Here is a 25,644-nt window from a genome sequence, read left to right on the forward strand (position 1 = left end):
TCACCAGATTCACAATCATCATCAATACATCCAGATTCACCGAAGCATCGTACGGGTATACTAGTTTTAAATAGTAAAGGTCGTTTTCTAGGGGGGAAACACGACATAGTTAACACATGGGCTTTATTAAAATAAATATATTAAAACATCTAACAAATAACCTTAAAACAGGTCTCTAAAATCAGGTTTGATAATTCAAACTATGAATTATCAATAACTAATACTCCATTTGTTTAAAATATGATACTATCTGCTTTGTTTTATTACATTTACTTACTAATTTGAAGTTATTATAATCCATTTGTACGACTGTACGACTTGTTTTAACTGAAACTCATTCCGCCCAATCCTCATAATCCATATCAACCTGTCGCCCAAACCGCCTACTTTACAAGACATAAACACAAATATAAAATCTTATTCGTCAAGGTTATAAACAAACACAAACACTCCATGACAACAAAAACATATAACTTTGCTTGTGCCACCGTCTATCAAGCACCCATGTATGATCACCAACATGGAAACGCAACGATAAACAATAGCAACAAGCACAATCACAAAACATACAAAAACATAACACAATAACAAAGTTCACACCAAATCCAAAATTCATAAACATAGCGGTTCATTTCTTCTTAGCTGCAGCTTTGGTTATCTTCGCAGGTCCTTCTTGTCCACACTCTTGATCACACCAACCGCAACCGTCTGTCGCATATCCCTCACAGCAAACCGTCCCAAAGGCGGGTACTCAGAAAACGTCTCAACCACCATAGGTTTGGTTGGAACCATCTTCACAATACCCGCATCACCATTTTTCAAAAACTTTGGCTCCTTCTCGAGTTCCTTACCCGACCGCCTATCAATCTTGGTTTGCAACTCAGCAAACTTAACCGCAATATGAGAAGTGTGGCAATCGAGCACGGGTGCATACCCGTTCCCAATTTGTCCCGGGTGGTTCATAATAATAACCTGGGAAGTGAAACCCGCAGCACCCTTAGCAGGATCATCTTTCGAGTTAGAAGCAACATATCTGCGTTTAAGATCCTTAACCGCAACATTTTTAACATTAAACCCGACATTATCACCAGGAACCGCTTCTTGAAGCGCTTCGTGATGCATTTCCACTGATTTCACTTCAGTGGTAAGCCCGGTCGGGCCAAAAGTCACCACCATACCGGGCTTGATAACACCCGTCTCAACCCGTCCCACGGGCACTGTCCCAATCCCACCAATCTTGTACACATCCTGAAGTGGTAGACGAAGCGGCTTATCTAAAGGCCGCTTCGGTTCACTCACATTGTCAAGTGCTTCAAGCAATGTAGGTCCTTTATACCAATCTAGATTTGTAGACCTTTCAATCATATTATCCCCTTCAAACCCGGAGATGGGAACGAAGGGGATTTTGTCGGGGTTGTACCCGACTTTTTTAAGGTAAGACGACACTTCCTTAACGATTTCATCGTACCTAGACTTGGAATATTTAGGAGTTGTAGCATCCATTTTGTTACAACAACATATCATTTGCCTAACACCAAGAGTAAACGCGAGCAAAGCGTGTTCACGAGTCTGCCCGTCTTTAGAAATACCCGCTTCGAAACCACCAGTAGTCGAGTCGATAATAAGGACAGCACAATCAGCTTGTGATGTCCCGGTAATCATGTTTTTGATGAAATCACGATGACCGGGTGCGTCAATGACCGTGCAATAATATTTGGTGGTTTCGAACTTCCATAAGGCGATATCGATGGTGATACTGCGTTCACGTTCGGCTTTGAGCTTGTCTAGCACCCAAGCGTATTTAAAATGAGCGTTTGTTCATCTCAGCAGCTTCCTTTTCGAACCGCTCGATGACACGCTTATCGATGCCACCGAGTTTGTATATCAAGTGTCCGGTCGTGGTTGACTTTCCAGAGTCAACATGACCGATGACCACGATGTTGATATGAACCTTTTCCTTACCCATGATTAAACTGAGCTTGCTCTGAAAATACAAGATCACATAAGAATATAAGATCATTGTTAGAGAACGTAGCTAATTATTTTTTTTATTTTTTATTTTTTGTATTAGACTGGCAAGTTAAAAAATGTAAATTTTTACCCAACCCGTTTTGACTAGTAACCTTAAAAAAGTAAGCTAGAAAGTCAAAATCGATTAAAGGCTATAAAACAAGTTTGAGAAAAGATTAAAATGATATACGGTGATCGAATCATGATTTGGTATACATTAGGTAATTCAAAAACCTAGGAACAAATTTCAACAAATTTACTTAAAAATTTAAAATCACAAAAGAAAAAGCATGTTTAACACAGCATAAAAAAGTGATCATACTGACGATCAAATGGAGCATATGATCAAGATCAACAACATAAATACACAAAACAAACAGGTAATAAATAGATATTCATAGTTTATAATTAATATTACTAATAATTTATAGTTTATAATAATATTACAAAAAAGTGTACACTCAAACCTTGGATTTCTACGATGACAATATTGAGAAATGAATGCCAAGAAGATGATTTTGAAGGGAGTATCGGGTGCATTATATACCACAGATTTAGATCACTAGCTCTTGACTTGCTACTCAAGGGTTTGCTTTCGGCCGTTTGATTGTTATTGACCTAACAGTCTACGTTGGTCGTGTTTCTTTGCCTCCACGGCCATGACAAAATCCCTAATTTCAATAAACTTGGGCAGCACGTATTATTAAATATTAGCTACGAAGTCATAAATATCCACATCAACGTTAAAAAATAATTAAGTTATCTAACACATCATATAGTGAAACCTGTTAACTTGATAAGTATCATATATATTACTTCAATAGATTAAAAAAAAGTAAATAGAACTTTTGCGATATATATATATATATATATATATATATATATATATATATATATATATATATATATATATATATATATATTGAACGGCAAATTAGGATCACTCACGGACCACTGGAGTATCATCGTGTCACCAGCAGAACCACGCGATCATATCCATCTTCACTAGGCAATAATGCCTAACCACCAATTCAGAAGGAAACCCAATAAATCTTAGGAAAACCCCCTTGTGAGATTCAAACCCAGGACCTTATGGTCCCTAAGCCTTATCCCACCACCAAGATACCACTAGGCTATAAAGCCATGGACCAAAACTTTTGCGATATTGATAGAACATATGAAAAACTTGATTAACTTAAATTATTATATGGTTTTTTTCTCTCTGTAAAATCATAATAAAGTTTACTATAACTAAAATCTACCTCTCAGCACTTGTTAATTAAGACTTTATCTAGAATACAAGGTCGGAGCTGTTGAACGATTCCGAAAGGAAAATTTCCGAGAGTATGCTATTTAAATAATGGAAAATTGGATTATATTTTAATAATCCCAACTTAATGCAGTTGGCTGATAATAATCCCAACTTTGAAAATAGTTGTCACTGGTCCTAACTTTCGCACTATTTATTTTCATTGGACCTCCGTTAAAAAAAACTTAACGACGTTATGTTTTTTTTTTCCCAAATTTCAAACTGATATTTTAGGGCTTTTGATCGGAATGAGAATACGAGTCGATTAATGTAAAACTTAACTCGAAATGACGCTTCAAACAGCTTGATTTTTGTTAATTAAAAGTTTAAACACCGAAATTGAAGCATCCTTTAGTCGTTTGGACCACCATTTGGAAGTAAGTTTTACATCAATCGACTTGTATTCTCATTCCGATCAAAAACCCTAAAATATCAGTTTGAAATTTGGAAAAAAAAACATAACGTCGTTAAGTTTTTTTTAACGGAGGTCCAATGAAAATAAATAGTGTGAAAGTTGGAACCAGTGACAGCTATTTTCAAAGTTAGGATTATTATCAGCCAACTGCATTAAGTTGAGATTATTAAAATCCAATTTTCCTTAAATAATTAAACAAAAGTTTTATCTTGACCGGCAATCAAACAAGGTGATGAATGAATTTTAAACTGTCCAAACAAACACAAAAAGGTTCTCTCACCATCTCATGAAAAATTGGCAGAGTCTAATTGATGTGTTTGTGTTTTAATTAAGCTAGTAAATTTCACCCTCGCTTCGAACTTATTTGGCATATTATGTGATAATCTACACATACATGCTTTATAAATCTAGTACCACGTATGCACATAAAAATAATAAAAGTTAGTAACAGTTTTGAGCTTTTTCCATCCTATCTCAAGTAGCATTCGAACCTTTCAGCTTGTTTACAGATCACCTCTAACTTTATATGCGTGGTGAAGCTTGGACGAATATACCGTGGTGGCGGACTTATCATGTATAAAAGTTTTCATAAACCAGGGTCACAGGGCTCAAAATTTTCAGACGAAAACGGGTAAAGTTAACCTATGTATAAAAGTTTTCGAACGACAACGCATAAATTTACAATACTGAGCAAAATAATAACGGAGGTGACTGAAGCCACCTCATGCCATAATATAAGCTTCCCCTTTGACCAAGTGTATTACTTGCTCAATTAAAGTCACTCCAATTTTTATTGTCTTTATAGTCTAAAGTTGCTTAGTTTTCATTGATTGTTCTAATCCTTTTCAATTACCATGTTAACACTTGATAACATGTCAAGTCACATTATTATTTTATTTTCTAGTTTCTACGTTTTATATAAGATTACCGACTTATATGCCCGTGTGGCACACGAGTTTATTATATGTTATTTTTTAAACATATTAATAATATAATAATAAGATGTGTAAAATTTCTAAGAACCAAATTAACATATAATCATATAAGTCAATTGAATATATACTGTGTTAACAGATATAGTTTATAGTTTCCGTTTATTATTTTCTTAACACCATGTTATATTGAGCATCATGTTTCCATTTGAAGAGTTGTTGCATCCAATAATCTATTTTGACACTTGAATCGAGTGAGAATAGACTTTCAAATAAATTATCATTAAAATAAATTACCTAATAATAAGTATGCTTAACAATTTGAGTAATATTTACCTTCAAATATTTATCTATATGTAAAAGGAAACCTAGATATCTATTGTAGCAATACTGTAGCAATGTAGAGTAATTGTTTACTTTTGCAACTTAAGTCCTTGGTTTTTAGATTGTGCCAACTTAGCCCCTCAAAGTTTTATGGTTTTAGCATGTGCCTTAACATGTGTTTTTCTTTTCAAATAGTTTTCTTTTATTACTTATACATTGAAGTTATTGATTCTTTTGTAACGTTTAACATACACTATTTTTAAAAATTTTTAGTATTTCGTTACGACATGCTCATGTTTATATCTATATCATGCCGTTAAAACGAACTTGTATTCGCAATAAGTTATATACGTTCAGATGAAGACGGAGTTGAAATCGCAATAAAATATATATTTTTTCGAAAACATATAATGAGCCGGGACAATAACAATCAAGTTCTTTTAATACTAAGATAAACTTTTATTTCGTTGTGTCGAAGTGATATTCGTTACGATGTGCTTGCATATTTGCGTTTTAATATTCGGGTCCATCAACGAGTTCCCCGCGCAAAGCGCGTCGGGAACGCACTAGTTAGGGAACTAAAGTAAACATAGTAGTTTAATTTATCTTTATTTATGTGCTTAAATTTTAAATTTGCTATCAAGTTTAGAAAGAATAATTATTTTTTTTTGTAAATAAAGATTGTCAAAAACAAAGCGAAAAAGTTTATAAAAGTAAAAATATATGGTCAAAATTTTTAATAAAGACGTCATATTTTACTGTCAATTACTAACCTACTTATAGGCATGTTTAAAAATGTTATAAAAACTGAAAAAAACAAAGTATATTTCCTTGAATATTAAAATAATTACAATATAATAATCAATAAGATTCAGAATCCCAATAAATTATTGTTAAATGAAGTCTTTCGATAAAACTTGTTCATCTTTCATAAGTAGAGTATCTTATACGGCGATTTGAAAGAATCAAGAATCTGTTGGTATCATCTTGTTAAGATCTTTATGATTTGGTGAGTTACTTTTGACATAGTAAGTATATTTTTGATTTAGGTTAAAGTAAGTGAAAGTTTTGGGTATACATGGTGATGATTAAAATTAATAGTGGGCTTTGTACACACTTCCTGACCAGAACCAACCAACACCCCCATTTATTTGCATACTAAAAATAACAGGCCCACCACTATAACTACCAAATGGGCCTTCGGAACTGACCCCAAATTTGGAATATTATTATTATTCACCCAGCAGTTAACCCAAAACATACTACACCAAAAGTCCCTGTGGATTGCCAAGAAAATCGGTCTTGCATTGCAACCACACTTTTGTTTGTAGAATTCGGTAGAGGTTTCACTCAGGTAACTCCCTGTGGATCGCATCGTAACTAGTCAATGAGTAGATTATCCATTGTGAAAGTCTTTGCTATCTGCACGCCATATGTTCGACGAAATGCCTACAAGAAAACTTGCTTTTAACTTCATATCACCAAACCATTCAGCCATGTTTTAGCCTGTTTATTTTGTGGATAAGGCAAATAGAAAAATGGGTATGTGTATCATGAATGCACTCAACATAAAGAACAACCAAGTTCCTAATCTAGGTGCTAAAACTAGAGGTTCCAAATACGCGGGTCAATCCGTAAAACCACTCCCAATCCACATCCTAACAGTCGGCAAAACCCGATCACCAGGAGTCCAATTAATAGTCGAAGACTACATGGACAAGCTCAAACCTTACTGCCCGGTGCACGACCTTCGTATCCGATCAAACCCCAAGAATTCAACCGAACCGAGGGTCCAGATCGAAAACGAAGAGACGGGTTTCATGAATTTTATCAAACAAGATGACTGGGTGGTGATGCTGGATGAGAATGGGGTGGATTTGAGGTCAGAAGAAGTGGCGGATATGATCGGGGATGTTGGAAGCAAAGCGAGTGGTTCGAGATTGGTGTTTTTCATTGGAGGCGCGTACGGGCATGGGATGAAGTTAAGGGAGAGAGCTAATGTGAAGTTAAAGCTGTCATCTTTGGTGCTTAATCATGAGATTGCATTGGTTGTGCTTGTTGAGCAACTTTATAGAGCTTGGACTATTCTCAAAGGTCAAAAACACCATCACTAGATGATGATCGTCTTGGTTACACGGGTCGGTGTGGTTAGTTCTTGATTAACCGCAACATAAATGTGAAACGTTTGCCGTCTGATTTCGTTTTGTTGGTGGTAATTTGTTAGATAAGCCAGGAGCATATGATTTGAACTTATATAAGGTGCTATGTATGAGTAAGTTATTATGTTATTATTTTATCATTTAAGTATTTAGAAATAAACAGCAAACAAGTTAAATCACTTTGCTAGTGAGTTATCTTGTAAATCCTTTTTATTTAAGGAATATTGGATTTTAATAATCCCTATTGAATGGTATTGGCCGATAATAATCCCTATTTATTTTATCATCACTAGCAGTCCCAAATTCAAAAAATTTGGCCCCCAATGGTCCCCCGTTAAATATGACTTAACGGCGTTATAGTTTTTTTTTAATTTCAAACCAATGTTTTAGGGCTTTTGATCGTTAGGAGGATACGAGTCAAATGATATAAAACTTAGCTCCAAACAATGATCCAAACGACTTGATTTTGGTTAATTGTAAGTTTAAACACCCGAGTTGAAGCATTGATTCGACATTTTGAAGCACTGTTTCGAACTAAGGTTTACACCAATCGACTCGTATTCTCCTAGCGATTAAAAACCCTAAAACATTGATTTGAAATTCATAAAAAACTATAACGCTGTTAAGTCATATTTAACGGGGGAACATTAGGGGCCAACTTTTTTGAATTTGGGACCGCCAGTGGCGATAAAATGAATAGGGATTATTATCGATCAATACCATTCAATAGGGATTATTAAAATCCAATATTCCTTTATTTAATAAAGGAACACAATTTGAAGCCAGACAGAGTTATACTATTGACTGTTTCAAGGCTTCCTTTTGGATAAATATCTTATTGTGTTAATGTTTCTCAATGGGAATATGTTCATCAATCAAGGAAATATGAGACATCTCAAATATGTGAATCTCAATCTATTTCAATACTTATCTTTCTTGAACCACCCATACTTACACGTTGTAGGATTTGAACTCTCCGCATATAGGATAGAGGGGAGGTATCTTACCGCTACACCAAACACTTTCGGACTTCTATTTCAATAGTTGACAAACAATTTTTTTGGCTCATTTCTAAAACAGTCAGTTTCAACCCAAACATATTTTTGGTTAAAACTCATTTTTAAGTCGAAGTGAATTGATATTGACCCATTTTTGGACGTTTAGTTAAAGTTGACAAGGCATGTGTGGTAGGTATATGATTGTTCTTGAATCAGCTAAAACTAGTTACATCAATTAAGCAGTAAATGTGACAAACTAAAACATTGATGGGATTGGGTTGCAATTAGATAAGTTCGTTAAAATAAATGAATTCATCTGTCCTTGTAAAAAAATATATTCATCTGTCCTCGTAACCAATCTATGAAGTAGCAAAAAGAGATAATTTGTAGATATAACAATTTATAGGAACTGGTATTAAAAATAATACATTTTCGGGCATTTGGTCTAGTGGTATGATTCTCGCTTAGGGTGCGAGAGGTCCCGAGTTCAATTCTCGGAATGCCCCATGTGGTATATTTTTGTGCACTTTGTGTTGAAATAAAACAGGAAGCATTGTGGTTTTTTATATTTCCAATGGCAAACTAGAAGTCCGTGTGCAATATAGTTTTGGTTGAGAATGAAACATGAAAAGAACAATATTATCAGCAATAGGAAAGCCAACAAGGCAATAACCATTGTATTATATGTAATATTACAACTAGAAATCTAAATAATCAGGAACAAAAGTTAATGGTGAACAAGGAAGTGGTAATTGAGGATTTGTGTTCAAGACGATTTCCTTAAGACAAATTACAGGTCTTTAAAACACTCGTATGTTTCAGGTATGATAGTTGAAACATTGTGTACGTGACAACTGAGATTATATCTTGAATACAAAGTGGGATGATCAAAGATTGCTCTAAAGCTTGAGTGCGTTTGAGAATTTCAAGTGTACGTTTTTCAGTGCGCACGTCTTAAACTAATAGAGCACGGTTTGTACTCATTTAAATAGAGAAAACTATCAAATAGTTTAACCTTGTTAGAAGAAAAGTTTAAACTCCACTGAGTGCACTTAATAGCAATTTAATTGGTTTAACGATATGATTGAGTTTAATTTATGCGGGGTTCTCTTAACTTGTTACACTTTTTATATATCAAAGGGTGACTGTGAACATCCCACTAGAGACCTGCGAGTTCCAACATGTGAGCTAGCAATTGTTTCGATCCACCCTTTGATCAGAGTGGTTTATGAATTACTCCGTATGATCCATCATATGGACCAACATTTGATGAGAGTGGTATCTCTTCAAACCTCGAGAGACAAACTTTTGAGAAGGAGCCTATTTGGACTATATTCTGAACTCGCGAGTGTGTGTTGATCAATTTACGAATCAATCTCCAAACATAGTGGCTCTGAACCGAACGAACACAGTTCATAAGTCTTTGAACTCAACATAGTTCATGGTTCTTTGAACCAAACCCACTTCAAAGGGTTCTGAACAAAAACCCTAATGTCCACATCTGGATGCCCCAATGATTATGAACAAAACCCTTAGAAACGAGTTGAATTTATATACATTAATAAAATATAATGTCTGCTCTCAAGCGGATCGCGATGACGCACACTTATTTCCTTCTAGTTTATGCGGCTTTTACGGTTTCATGCACACAACTTCGAGTATCGATATTTCATCTATCTAAATCGCAAGCTCCATTTTGAATGTGGTTTTGTTCACTATGAAGCTCTTACATGCTATAATGCAAACTGAATAATTAATACTTAATAGTCATATTAAACGAAGTTAAATAATTATTCATAATATTTCGTATCCAATGTTAGTGAAAAATACAATTTCCATATAATGAACCAAAAACTCTTCTTTTCACCAAATTTTCCAACAAGAGTCACTCAAATAAGCCTAATTTCGACGACATCACAACCAATGCATAATATGTGAACTTGAATAATTGTTATTATTAACATTTTAGCTCTATATCGCAATTAATAATAATTAAAGACCATATATATAAATGTATATGGTGACCTTGCGGGTCCATATATTCTCAAATATCCAGTTTCTACACTTGTGCTTAGGTGGGGTTGCGTTTCTTTTTCTTCTTCTTGGGGTCTTTTTCGTTGCCTTGGTACAATTTCATGACATGTGCAAATATCTTTAATTATTCCAAAATAATTGTGTGGCCATACCAATACACCATACGTCCAATAATTTGGACTTTGATACCAATCTTTTTTTAATTTTAAATCTACCGTTTTATATATATATATATATATATATATATATATATATATATATATATATATATATATATACTGTCTTTTCTTTTCTTTGTGCAAAATTTTTTGAAGACTTACATTATAAACATGTTTTAGATTCTTTATATATTTATTTAACTAGATAACAAATGTGTAAAATTCTTTTTGTAAAATAGCCGACAGCTCCATGCCAAGCTAGTCAAGGCCATGTTGAGTGTTTTCGATTTTTTAGTATCATTGTTTATGCATAAATATTTTGCATAAAGTCAAGATTTTATATTTAAATACTTTTAGTTGTTAAAACTACTTGTGATATTCAGAATTAATAATATCTGATCACGTGGACAGGAAAAAAGGTTTTTATTCGTAAAGTGAGAAATCTAGATTGAGCTTGAAAAATGTGATAATTTTCATTAGTTTGTTTACCTAATATTTAAAAGCACCATCTAAAACATTTACTGAACCCACTAAATTTAATTGATTATAATACAAAATAAGCTTATAATTTTATTGTTGTACAAAGGTTAACTGAGTTTGGTGTCATTTAGAGTAAAGTTTCTTTTTCCTATATATGTTCATTAATAATATTATTAGTATGAATTTAAAGTAACTATACACAAATTTTTGTAATAGAGGAGAAATTATACTTTTAATTGTTTCAACAACGGGTTAAGAACAAAGCAAGTTTTTGATCATCATAAATCCCGTCATTATCAATGAGTTCCCAGGGCCGATAGAAAAATAAAACTTACACAATTAGAATGTTCTAAGTTTTGAAGGTTTTTTATTAGTCCTATTTATCATCCAAAGATAGCCGATTGCTTTGATGTCTTCAAAGGCGATATTACCCCTTAATGTTATGTAAATTAAAGCATAACCCTGAATAACACTATCAAAAACTTAGTACCCTTTTCAAAATCCACCTTAAAAATTAATAGCTTCATACCATGCCAATTGACATAACTAATAACCACGTACATCAGCAGTAATGCTTTCATGGTCTTAGCTAATAATTGTCTTTCTGCTAATAAAACTGTTTGATGATGAGACCGTGAGTAACTTCTAGGCAATGTGTAGTGAAGGGGCTACAAAATAAAGCGATTTGTGACATTTGATTTCCAGCCAGTAAATTGAGGATTTTTATTTTAAGGGTGTAATGGTGTTATATATATATATATATATATATATATATATATATATATATATATATATATATATATTACACACACATAAAATAAGATAATAATTTTTTCTAAAGAAATGTTAGGGACATGTATTTGCCCCCCCAACAAACATTTTGCTTCTTTTGTAGCCCGGGGGTGGTGTACACAACAAAAAATCGTCCCATATCGCCCATTACGCATAGCCTTAGGATTAAGAGTTTTCAGTTACTTGTCATCTAGCTTGTGACTTTTGCTAAGATTGAACGAGTTTTTGATCCTTTTATGTATTTTGAAAATGTTTTAGCTACTTAAAAATCATTTTTAAGTAAGTTTCAACACCACTTAATTAAAATGAAATTAAGATTACGACACTTGCATAAATTAGTTACACTGGGGTAGTTATATCGTCTAAAGTTGTCAATATATAAAGGTTTAATATAGTAGCATGAGGTTAATTGGGTGAATTAAAGAAGATATAGCATTGGATGCCATTTTAGGAGCATGCAAGAGTGTGACGAGCCCATGTGTTGGATATTCCCAGATGAAGGGGTATGCACCCGCCTTAACATCGAGCGGGGCGGGTCAACCCACAAGATATAGACAAGAGGCTTGAAATCAGGATGTCATGAAGACACAAAGCCAAAACCTATGCGCAAGCGCATGAAACATCTGCGCGTGGCGCATATCACATATGCACACAACACACACATTTAGTGTGAGAATAAAGAGAAGACCTTGCGCATCCCCGGGATAGGCGCATAAAGGCCGCGCGTAAGCGACACACAACAAATGAGATAATAGTCTAATCCAAATCAGGATAAGGACAACCATGATTGTACTCATCAGACAACCTTCCAGAAGGTATCTTTTAAGGAATAAAGAATGTGCTGATGTTGACAGCTGCCAATGAAGGGTGGACAACTCAGCAAAGCCCATGCGCCACCGCGTGATGGCACATGGGTCAGGTGAAATACCTTGGTCAGAGAATAATCAATGAAAAAGCACCAGGTGTCCTAAGTACACGTGGCGCGAAGCAATAGGAGGAGGCCAAAAAGGCCCTAATTGGGTCTGAGCCCAATCATTGGAAACCCTAATACTATAAATACCACACCACCTCCACAGTTGGAGGCAGGCAAGAAAATATATTCTAAGTCCTTTACTCATTTTCAGATTCTGATTATCCTCTCCTACAATATCTGATTCTCACTTGAGGGTTACCCCAAAGAGGACCCCTCTGTCCCTTTCTGAGGGGTAAGCTCACGGTACTGTTCGTTTTGTAGGTGGAAGAACTCGTATCTTGGAAAACCATCGGTGATATAGCATACTCGTACCCGAGGAACGTTGATCGTATACAAGTAAGTCGATACACGCTTCTTCATTGGCGCCATCACCTGTTACAACGGCAACAAAACCACTATTTCATCAATTTTCTCTCTGAAAATCTTCACCATGGTTTCCGGTGTTCGAAACAACGATCAAGTTCTGGAGGATAATGAGCTTGAGGATGTTAATGAGGGACATCAGGTTCTGAGGGCGCCGCGTGACACTGCGCGCACCACCAGTAACCATCCCTTCAACACAACGCCTCATAGTCAAACTGAAACTCCCCCAGACGATCTCACGTTCCAAAATCTGACTGGTACAAAACAAAAAGGACCAATGGGCCCGGAAGTTGAAACCAATGACCCTAAAGAATGGCTCATAAACGAACAACGGCGTTTAATGGACAAATACAATGAGTTGGTAAAACACAAAAAGTTAGCCGATTTAACACAAAGGCTCGCATTTGATAAACAAACCATTCAGGGAACAACAAAAAAGACGAAAGCGCTGGAAGACGGTGATTCTGTTCACACCGAACAAGCTGATATTAGTGATGAGGAAGAGGTGCACAGCATGAAGAAGACGCGAGATACTCATGCAGGAGGTTCACAGCTTCGCGCACACATGCACATAGCACCTGGAGCCAAAGCTGATATGTATTTATACACACCATACAACCTACAAGCGAAAGGGCAAGTGGACGTAACCACACCATATAGGCCAGCCATCTTGGTAAAACATTCAAAATTCGCTGAGCGCATTGCGAAGGCTCCCATTCAACACAAAACCAAGATGCCAAGTGGTTTAGGCAAGTACGATGGTACAACAGATCCAGATGATTTCTTACAAGGTTTTTATAACACTGGAAACTTAGAAAGCTGGACGATGCCAACATGGTGTCACATGTTTGCTCGCTGCCTCACGGGTGCAGCGCGTGTCTGGTTCGAAAGCTTGCCGACAGGACAAATCGATGGGTTCGAAGAGCTATTGGAAAAGTTCCAGGCTCACTTTGTACAGCAGCGCAGACACACGCGCGACCCCGATGACATCATGCACTGCGTACGCAGGAATGATGAAACCATTGAAGACTACATAACTCGTTTCAATCAGGAATCTCTTGCAATTGGAGGCATCACTGAACAACTCTTGCGCGTGGCCTTTATACAAGGTGCGCGCAGTGATCAACTCCGCAGAGCTCTCGTGAGCAGAGAAGGCATGCCAACTACTTGGGCTAAGCTTATGGAAGCATCGCGAATCTTTGCGCGAAATGAAAAACAAATTGCCCAAGACAGAGCAAGAGATAAAGGGCATCAAACAGAAGCACCACGCAACAATGAAAGGAGGGGCAAACAAAACTCCGTATGGTCCAGGTTGCAACAAACCAATTATTCTCCTGCAGAAAAGCAAGCGCAACAAAGTTCACCCCAACCCCAAAAAGACATTCTTAATCGCGGAGAAGGTGACAAGAAGGAAGGCGGCAGAGAGCCTAACAGACCTCTACCAAGAATATGGACTCCCCTCACCAAAACGCCTTCGCAAGTGTTAAGCACAGAGAATGTCCAGTTTAAAAACCCCAGGCCATTACTCCATAAGGGACCACCGAACAGTAGCAAATATTGTGAGTTTCACAAATCCACAGGGCACAACACCGATGCATGCCATCATTTGAAGGATGCGATCGAAAAAGATGTGAAATCAGGCAAGTTGGCTCACCTGGTAAAAAATCCAAGACCAGAGAACGAACAACCAGACGGAGCCTCAGCCAGTAAAGAATTCAAAAGAATCTGTGTAGCTGAAGGAAGAAGGCAAGGACAAGGATCGAGGAAGAGAAGCGCGCAAATCCAAGGGGATTGGCGCGAGCAACAAGTAATCTTTCCAAGAATCAGAGGAGGCCCGTCTATCAGCAGTCCTCTAGTCATCACTACACATCGCTCATTATGAGGTGTCAAGAGTCCTGGTGGACACCGGTAGTGAGTCAGACATCATGTATGAGCAATGTTTCAGGAAGTTGGATCCAGCAGACCAAGCAAGGCTCGAAGTTGTGAGTGCACCAATCTCGGGTGTCTCAAACGAAATTATTCACCCCCCAGGTCAGATACAATTCGAACTAACTATGGGGGATGAGAAGCACAAGCGAGCTGAAATTGTCAACTTCCTGGTCTTTCCCACCACTTCATGCCATAGTATGATCTTGGGTAGAGGAACGATTGCCCAATTCAACGCCATACCGTCACCAGCGCATGGCGCGTTGGGGTTCCAAACACCAACAGGAGTAACATTTGTGTACCGAGATCATTTATGCGCAGTAATAAGTATACCTCGGGAGGGGAGAATGAAGCTTCTAGTGGCAAACAACGCGCCAGAGGAATGGATTCTCAACCCAAAATTCCCAGAACAAACAATCACAATCGGAGCTACGATATCAGATGACACAAGAGTGATAATGAAAAGATTGCTCACAACGTATATGCCAGTCTTCGCGTGGCAACATTCTGATATGACTGGGGTTCCGCGAGACCTTGGGCAGCACTCTCTCAACACATTCAAGTCCGTGGAGCCAATTGCTCAAAAGAAAAGAGTCATGGGAAACGAGAAGACAGAGGCCATGAATGAGCAAGTAGAAGATCTACTGCGCGCGAATATCATTCGCCCAATACGATATTAAGCATGGGTAGCCAATCCTGTGATGGTAAAGAATAGCAATGGGTCATGGAGAATGTGCATTGATTTCAAGGACCTCAACAAGGCGTGTCCAAAAGATTGTTACCCCCTCCCAAACATTGACATGAAGGTGGACTCGGTGGTGAAATTTAAGCTCAAATGTTTCCTGGATGCCTATAAGGGCTATCACCAAATTCAAATGGCACCACAAGATGAAGACAAGACTGCTTTCAGAACTGACAAGGGTATTTTCTGTTACACAAAAATGCCCTTTGGTTTGAAGAATGCAGGAGCCACTTACCAAAGACTCATGGATGCAATTTTCAACGAGCAGATTGGAAAAAACTTAGAAGTCTACGTGGATGATTTGGTGATTAAAAGCAGGGAGGAAAAACAAATGCTCAAAGACATCGAAGAAACCCTTCGGCGCCTAAAGGAAGTAAACATGAAGCTCAACCCGAGCAAATGCACATTCGGCGTGGAAGAAGGGAAATTTCTCGGCGTAATGGTCACCAAGGATGGTTTCAAGGTGAACCCAGAGAAGGTGGAGGCTATCCTCGGCATGCCCTCACCATCCACCATGAAGGAAGTTCAAAAGTTGAATGGTAGATTGGTATCAATTAACAGGTTCCTAGCAAACCATGCAAGCAAATCTACCCCATTCATTAACACATTGAGAAATTGCTTAAAGAAAAGCCAATTCAAGTGGACGCCTGAGGCCGAGCAAGCTTTCAGTGAGATAAAAGAATGTCTGATAAATCTGCCTGCGCTCACAGCTCCACTACCTGGTGAAACTTTAACGTTGTACCTGTCAACAGGAGAGCGCGCCATTGGCGCAGTATTATTGGTGGATCGCAAGGGAATCCAAACACCAATTTATTATGTAAGTCGGGTGCTGACAGATCCTGAGACGCGCTACACCATCATAGAAAAGTTAGTTTTATCACTAACACATGCATCGCGCAAGCTTCACAGATATTTCAATGGTCATCCTATTGAAGTCCTGACTGATTACAACATCCAGCAAGTCTTGCGACGTCCCGCGCTCTCAGGAAGGCTGACAAAATGGGCGCTGGAATTAGGGGAGCACACGATCACCTATAAGCCTCGTCCAGCAATCAAGGGACAAGTCTTAGCTGATTTCATCGCAGAAATCCCTGAAGGAAAAGTCGAAGAGGCTCAGCGCGAAGTAGACCCTCCGCAAGCCAATAATGAAGAAAACGTTTGGAGATTATTCACTGATGGAGCTTCAAACAACGAAGGGTCCGGCGCAGGCCTCAAACTGGTGGATCCAGAAAATCATAAGTATACTTACGCAATCAGGTTGGATTTCAAGAGCACCAACAATGAAGCTGAGTATGAAGCCCTGCTGGCTGGTTTGCGCATCGCGCACAAGTTCGGAGTTAAAAAGCTAGAGGCTCATGTAGATTCATACCTGGTAGCAGCACAAGTCAATGGCCTTTATGATGCCAAGGAGAACACCATACCTCTGTATCTAGAGCAGGCGAAGAAACTCACTGAACAATTTGACTTTTTCAGAATCATACACATTCCGCGCAGTGAAAATAAGTCTGCCGACGCGCTAAGCAAGATGGCATCAACTAGCTTCGATCATTTTGGCAAAGATGTCAGGGTGGAAGTAATGAGCAACCCGTCAGTAGGAGCGAAGTCTGTTCTTGTAATTCATACAACACCTTCATCATGGATAACTCCAATAATGGAATTCTTGAAGGAGGGAAAGGTACCAGACGATCGCGCACAGGCGAGGAAGATAAGACACAAGTCGCAGAACTACGAAATGCTCGATGGTACGTTATATCGACGCTCTTATCTTGGACCACTCATGAAATGCCTAGACGCTGAGGAAGCAAGCTATGTGATCAGAGAGATACACGAAGGAATCTGTGGAATACATGCTGGCCCGCGCATGGTGATCGCCAAGGCAATGAACGCAGGTTACTATTGGCCAGGCATGTACTTGGACGCGTTAAAAGAGATCCAAAAATGCAAAGCGTGTCAGAGCTATGCGCCAAATACCATGCGGCCAAAGAACAACTTGATTCCGGTGACCTCTGCATGGCCTTTCCACAAGTGGGCAATCGATATTGTGGGTCCCTTACCACAAGCGCCAGGGCGAGTAAAGTTTTTGGTAGTGGCAGTAGACTATTTCACAAAATGGGTTGAAGCCAAGCCACTGGCAAAAATCACAGCCGAGGCAATGAAGCAATTTATATGGAGTCACATCGTATGCCGTTTTGGCCTGCCCATGGAAATCGTGAGCGACAATGGCAAACAATTCACTGACATGAAGATATCCAGTTGGTTCAAGGAATTGCACATCAATCATGTCTTCACTTCAGTATACCACCCTCAAGGGAATGGCCAAGTGGAACGCACGAACCAAAGCTTGCTGAATGGGATGAAGAAAAGGTTGGAGGGAGAGTCCCATGCATGGGTCGAGGAGTTACCTAATGTCCTGTGGGCGCACAGGACATTAAGCAAAACCAGCAATGGCGAGTCCCCATTCAGCCTAACCTATGGAACAGAGGCTATGATTCCAGCAGAGATTGGATGCCCATCCTATAGAGTGCTCATGATGAGTAAGACGGATAACGAGCAGGAAAGGAGGTTGGATCTCAATTTACTTGAGGGACGCAGAGAGGTGGCTATCATCAGTGAAGCCAAATACAAGAAAAAGCTAGAAAAATACTACAATCAGCGCGTGAAAGAATGCCACTTCAAGAAGAATGATTTTGTCCTTCGGAACAATGAAGCTAGTCGCGCAATACCCCCGGGAAAGATGTCTCCCAACTGGGAGGGACCTTATCAAGTCTCGGAAGAATTGGGAAAAGGCGCATACGCTTTAAAAGATTTAAATGGAAAGAAGATCCCGCGCACATGGAACGCAGCACAACTTAGAAAATGTTTCATGTAAAAGTTGTCAAGTTTGTAATCAAGGCTTTTTAAGCCATTATGAATAATGATACGCTCTATTATATGCGTTCTATTACCTTTTGCATACATGTTTCACACTTCCCTTTATTAATTTTGAGCAATATGACAACATTGTATTGACATCAAACTAAAAATAAAACGAAGTAAAACATACATGCGCGAGCTTCAAGCTCAGACGCGTTAACGAGTTTTAACTCTAAAACGTCAGGGCCTTAGCCTAATAATATGAGCCTTAGCTCAAATTACTCATAGCATCCATCCTATGTATTGCGCAGCTGGACCATAAAAATACATAAGCACAACTAAGGCAAAGCACATGCCAAAGCATAGTTGTTAAGGTCTCAGGTCGGGGCCGCGCATAGGATTATAATGGATATAGGCAGAGTAACACATACTGACACGTAAAGGCTAAAAAACTCATTCATAATTCCCTATAATAAATGCACGATAACGTCACGCAAAAGAGGAATAATGAAATGCCAAGGCACGTGTCAGCATATTCAGAATATCGCAAAATAACTTGAAATATGACAACTGTTAAGGATTAAGTAAAAATAATTTCCTTACAACCTTGTTCAAGTTTCAATGTGTAAGCATACCTTATATTCAACAAGCACACACATGCAATATAAAGAGATGAATTGGGAATGCGCAAGATGCGAATAAGGGAAAAACAAAATTTCATTCCGAAACATAGAAGTTTACAAATTTACAAATGATGAGGTAAAAACTAAAAACACAAAAAAAAAAAAACAAGAAGGGCTTTTCAAGTCTCTATGTTAATATCAGCCTCTTCATCTTCCTCATCATTATTTCCTCCCTCAGCATCTGGCGCAACCCGCTCCTCGTCATCTCCAAACTTACCATAATCAAGCTGTTCGTCTTGAATATAGTCGTCTTCTGTCATGATAGCGTCAGGAGTAGGTCCTTTGGCCACGCCAGAGCCGCTGGCAGAGGTAGCGTTGCCCGCGCCATCATCATTGCCACTAGTCCCTTCACATTCATCAAGTAATTTCTTTAAAGCGCCAAGATCGGGCTGGTCAGCAAGCGCGGCTATCTGCAAGTCACAAGTAACAGTATAAGTACAAAAGATTATGAAAATAAGTCAAGTAAACTCATTAAGGTTAAAATACCTGCTAAAGGATGGGAATTGGAGTATTCAAGTACTTCTCCCCCACCTCAGCCATGTCAGCGCAGACAGCGTCGAGCTGATAAGGGTAGTCGGATGGATTCTTCTTTAGCATGCCATATTCATAACCATCCTTAAACCCCTCAGCCCGACCCACCAAGCGCGACGCCGCATTACAGTCCATCACAAGGGTCTGAAACTCGTCTGAGTATTTCATGGCATAAGCGCAACGAGTCACACCCTGTGAAATCAGCCATTGACGGTCCTGCGCGAGGGAAGAAACAGACGTCTCAAGAGAAGGGATTTGAGAGTTTAACAACTTAACAGTTTCCTTGGCTTGTTTTAGCTTTTCTTTGTCAGACGCTGCTGCCGCCAAGGCTTCATTCTTTTCCGCTCGCGCAGCATCGAGCTCTTTCTTCAGGCGCGCAACCTCACTCTCCAATAAAGATTTTTCAGTATTAACCTGCGCAATAGTTTGGTCATGCGCCTCCACTGCCAAAAAGGCCCTAATTGGGTCTGAGCCCAATCATTGGAAACCCTAATACTATAAATACCACACCACCTCCACAGTTGGAGGCAGACAAGAAAATATATTCTAAGTCCTTTACTCATTTTCAGATTCTGATTATCCTCTCCTACAATATCTGATTCTCACACCGGAAGGTTACCCCAAAGAGGACCCCTCTGTCCCTTTCTGAGGGGTAAGCTCACGGTACTGTTCGTTTTGTAGGTGGAAGAACTCGTATCTCGGAAAACCATCGGTGATATAGCATACTCGTACCCGAGGAACGTTGATCGTATACAAGTAAGTCGATACACGCTTCTTCACCAGAGATACACATTATTTGGCCTTAGACAGAAGATGATGTACTAAATTTAATACAATAGAATGGATTATATTAAATAGATTATTAATCAGTAAGAACCAATGTTTTCATATGCCAAGAGCGTATAGTGTTTTGTAAATGTTCCAACTTCCTAACACCAAATGCACGAATACCATGCCAATTTGATTTTTTTTAATAACCATTGAAATTATTGATAGACCATCTACCCACCTTATTATCTTCATTCTTTGAGTATGAAACTCTGGAGTGTTAGGTTGGCATGTCTTCAAAGGGAAGCTTATATGTTCGTGTGCCAACTTGAGTTTACATAACTTTATTTTGTGTGTGTTTATAATTGTATATAATCATTTTACTAAATATTTTTATATTTTACCTTTATTATAATAAAAATAGAAAAAAGTATGAGTTATGATGATTAGAGACTAACTAAGAAAACTTAAATGTACATAGTCTTGAGTTATGATGTGCGTAACGCCCCCTTCGGTAGAGTCCAAATGGCAAAGCCATTTGCCCTTGCCCGGTCAATGTGAGATAAGTTTCTTATACTGAGTGGTTGCTTCATTAGAAATACATCATATCTGTATATTGATAAAAATAAATAAATAATAAAATGATCGTAAGTTGTTTAAACATTGGTATTTACTTATATCATTAGCGTTAACTTTGGTCTTCATAACCAAATTGATGTTCGCAACTAATTTGAGCTTCGAAATCAAAATTAATGTCCATAACTGATTTTGTTCTTCAGTTTCAAAATTGAATTTTAGTTCCAACTTTAGTCTTTACCAAAGCTGATCATCAGTATCAAATTTGGTCATCATTGTAGCAGTTAAAGGCGATTGTAATTGCTAATTTCCATGCTTTTTCTTAAAACATTACAATTGTTCGTGGTGAATAATCAAACTATATATATTGAAATCCAATTGGAATTTTGGACTATGTTTTTTCGTCACTTATTCGTTTTCTCATAAATCACATTTCATTTTAAGAAACATGTCCGATCGAAATTTCCGTATGGTTGAAGTACTTTAATATGAAAAATATATAATATTAATACCAAAGTGTTTAGAATTTTCGATGTTTATGTAACGAAATCCAATGTCACATTTTATTAACATGTATACGCTGTATGGCTTGGGATGTTCATCAAGTCCCCTTAAGATCAAATTCATCTTGGACGCTCCATAAAGTGGCTCCGAGAGAAATTTTGAACCAAAGTAGTTTCTCTTATAGCGTCCAAGTGTACATGTTCCTTGCAATACACAAAACATGTGTTGCTTAGATTTGTTCTATCTGATTGTTTTTTAATTTGTTTGATTTGTTTCACATGAAAATTGTTGTCTATGAATCTTGAGAAAAATATAATTAGTGTACCACCCATCCATCCAAGGGCAAAAGCTTGATCATTTCACAAGCATTAGGACAATATCTACAATTTTTAACACCTAGTGACAAAATTTGAAATTTTGACATATCGAATGAACTATCCTGGACTGAGTGTCTCCATAATCCTCAACTTTTAAGGTAATCATGTTATTTGGTTGTTTGGTTAGCTTTTTTTAACCAACTATATTTTAGGCTAATACATATTATTTGTTGTTTAAAAAAGAATTATTTATGTAGGGAACCCGGGGCGTATTAACAAAATACTTGATTCATATGCTAATCTAATAATTTATTATTCCCATGTAGGAAATAGAATTACAAATATAGTAGAGTTGTTAAAGCTATGCATGTAGGGTTCTTGAAAAATGTTACACTTAAACGTGATTTATGGAATTGTAGTTTCATTCCTTCATACACAAAGAATCTTACGGAGATCATATTAGTTTAAATATTTAATTTGGTGTCATGTTATCCAACGCCACCAAACATGTTACTTTTAAATAAGCTTTTTTAAATAAAATAAATTGTATAGATAAATAAGCTAGAATGGAAGAATATTAAGGAATTTAAATACGTATGCGTTGGGAATAAAAGATCACTTCTCAATGCAACTGTAGGGGTATGGTACTAAAACCCGGTTCTACGACCCTAAATCTATTATGTTTGGCTTATTTCATTACATGGACTAATACGATGTTATTGGGCCGAGGGGGTTTTGTGGAGGTAACCCTAACTGGGCTAGGCCCATTAGGGTACCATGATGGTGGCCATGAGACTCTATATAAGGAGGTCTCCACCTCCTTATCATGGGTCATGCTCAATAAGAGCCACCACCACTTTTTGTGTCTATGAACAAGAAATCCTCAGGATATCTTAGCAGTCGCCTCCACACTCCCGAAACCATTGCAGGTCTAGACGTTGCAGGTCGCCGGCGCCGCCGAAGAAGAAGAAGAAGATCAAGACGTGGTTCGTTCATCTCGAAAATCCGTGGAAACACCGTCATGGATCAGGTAAGATTCATTTCGTGCTTCGACATTGGCGCCATCCGTGGGACGGCAACGAACTGCCCTTCGATCTTCATCTCGGCTGTCAGATCTCTCCCAAGAAAAACGCAGATCTGGAAGTTTACAGAAAAATGCTTCAAAGCTTGTTCTATTTAAAGCTCAAAAAGATCCATAGATCTAAAAAGAGGCTTCCAGATCTGGGCAAGAAGGAAAATCCGTGATTCGAATGATCAGATCTCCGAATCTGTGAATCTGTGATTCAGGATCTCCGAATCTGTGATGGTTTTAAATCTGCTCCGAATCTTCAGATCTGTCCAGATCTGATTTACAGATCTAGGTCTAGATTACAGACCTGGATTTTAGGTCTAAAGTTGCAGATCTGACTCTTAAATTGCAAATCCAGAAGTTACTAGACTTCCGCCGCCATGTACGCACGCCCGGGGGTTCTCACTCCGCAGCCGTGCATGTGCCGCCGCGGAAACCACCATCTGGGTTTTGCGCAAGAGACCTCCGCCATGCACACGCACTTGCGAGTCACCACTCTATCGCCGTGCATGCGCGCATCAGGCTACGCGCCAAAACTTCAAGGTTGGGAATCCTCCTAATATCCCATATGGCTACGCGCCAAACTTCAAGGTTGGGAATCCTCCTAATATCCCATATGGCTACGCGCCAAACTTCAAGGTTGGGAATCCTCCTAATATCCCATATGGCTACGCGCCAAACTTCAAGGTTGGGAATCCTCCTAATATCCCATATGGCTACGCGCCAAGGTTGGGAATCCTCCTAATATCCCATATGGCTACGCGCCAAACTTCAAGGTTGGGAATCCTCCTAATATCCCATATGGCTACGCGCCAAGGTTGGGAATCCTCCTAATATCCCATATGGCTACGCGTCAAACTTCAAGGTTGGGAATCCTCCTAATATCCCATATGGCTACGCGCCAAACTTCAAGGTTGGGAATCCCCCTAATATCCCATATGGCTACGCGCCAAACTGCAAGGTTGGGAATCCTCCTAAGATCCCATATGGCTACACGCCAAACTTAGGGGTTGGGAATCCTCATAAGACGCCTCGCGCGCAAGCTGTTGTTATTCTTACAGCCCGTAAGTCGCCTCACGCGCAGGCCTTTATTATTCACAGCTCATAAGACGCCTCGCGCGCAGGCATTATTGAAGAAACGTGGATCTACTCACTGGTAGCAGATCTACTTTCCTCGGGTGTGATTAAACTATTTCACCGATGGTTCTTCTGGATCCGAGTTCTTCCACCTACAAAATGAACAGCGCCGTTACTTACCCCTCAGAAAGGGACAGAGGGGTCCTCTTTGGGGTAACCCTCCGGCGTGAGAATCAGTATCTTTTGGAGAAGATAATAATGTTGTATGTAAGTGAATCTCAAGAGTATTGCTGAATCGCTGAATACCCTTGATGATGTGACTGTGTGTCTTTCTGTAACTGACTGTGAGTGAATATGATTCAATATGATTGAATGTGATATCACTGCTTGTAACTGTCAATGATTGAGTGTGAATGAATGTGTCATCAAAGTGGAGTTGATGCTGTATTTATAGTGCTAGGGTTTCCATTGGTTGGGCTCAGCCTCGTTGGCCTCCTCCAACCGCACTGCGCCATGTGTCCTCTGGGACACCTGGCGCTTTCTCGTTGGTTGTAATCATGTGGTAGCACATGTGTCATGCTGAGTTGTCGACCTTTCATTTGGCAGCTGTCAACATCAGCATATTCTTACTCCTTAAAAAGATGCCTTCTAGAAGATTGTCTGACGTGCACAATCAAGGTTGCCCTAACCCTGATTTGGATAAGGACGAGGTTGATTATGTGCACGTGTGATATGCGCCCATCCTGAGGATGCGCGAAGTCTTCTTTTTATTCTCACGCGCAGATATTTCATGCGCAGGTGTGATATGCACGAGCGTGTGATATGCGCCGCGCGCTGGTGCGCCACGCGCATATGTGACGCGCGAGCATATGTGATGTGCAAGAGCATGCGATATGCGCCGCGCGCCTATGTGATGCGCGAGCATATGATGCCTGAGCATGTTTTGTATGCGCCATGCGCCTGGGTTTTGGCTTTGTGCCTTCATAATGTCTTTATCTTGCGGGTTGACCCGCCTTGATTGGTGTTGAGGCGGGTACATACCTCTTCAAGCCCCCCCAGTCTAATGTGTGTCTTATCTCGCGCGAGCGTGGTGAGATAGATATTAGACTCACTGAATTGTCCTTTTATAGGGGGTTTTGTCGTTTTCCTGGTTGTTTCCATCATCGCGCGAAGTTCTATCCACTTTGTTGAAAACCAAAGGTCCAAACACGTGGTTGGTTGGTGGTGACGTGCGCCGTAAACGTGTCAGAGGTTTCGTGTGCTCGAGGTGCTACAGTTGGCTTTCACGTCCCCTCACAGCTGTCCTGAACACGTGTTGCACTCGCATTGGTTAGTACCTGCGAGTGGGGGCGCGTCACTGTGCCGTGGCAGGTCGGTTACATCTTTCTGTCCCCTCACACAGCTGTTAGGGACACGTGTCGCGCCTTCCTTGGGTTGCCCCTGCGAGTGGGGGCGCGTGGAATCCGATCAGCTGCCACTTTTCTCTCTCCTGGTCCTATAAAAGCAGGCCCTTAGGAAATTTTTATCTTCATCTTCATTGTTTCTAAAATTCAAATTTCTGCTTTCAAATTCTGATTTGAGTGTTTACATCGATTGGAATCCTCGATTATCGGCTATTACAGTTGTATGTCTGATAGTTCATACTCGTCTA

General features: G+C 39.0%; 1 non-coding gene and 2 pseudogenes across 1 annotated transcript; 2 read left to right on the forward strand and 1 right to left on the reverse strand.

Moving 5' to 3' along the window:
* Positions 1-401: 401 nt before the first annotated feature.
* Positions 402-2,521, reverse strand: LOC143586966 (elongation factor 1-alpha pseudogene; annotated as a pseudogene).
* A 3,548-nt stretch (positions 2,522-6,069) lies between these two features.
* LOC143586967 (putative RNA methyltransferase At5g10620 pseudogene) lies at positions 6,070-7,306 on the forward strand (annotated as a pseudogene).
* Positions 7,307-8,581: 1,275 nt separating this feature from the next.
* On the forward strand, positions 8,582-8,653 carry TRNAP-AGG (transfer RNA proline (anticodon AGG)). Its single transcript has one exon. It is a non-coding gene; the product is annotated as a tRNA-Pro (tRNA).
* Positions 8,654-25,644: the final 16,991 nt, after the last annotated feature.

The sequence above is a fragment of the Bidens hawaiensis genome, unplaced genomic scaffold (assembly GCF_021521415.1).
Source record: "Bidens hawaiensis isolate Kalapana, Puna unplaced genomic scaffold, B.hawaiensis_p1.1 tig00035072_1, whole genome shotgun sequence".
Taxonomy (NCBI): domain Eukaryota; kingdom Viridiplantae; phylum Streptophyta; class Magnoliopsida; order Asterales; family Asteraceae; genus Bidens; species Bidens hawaiensis.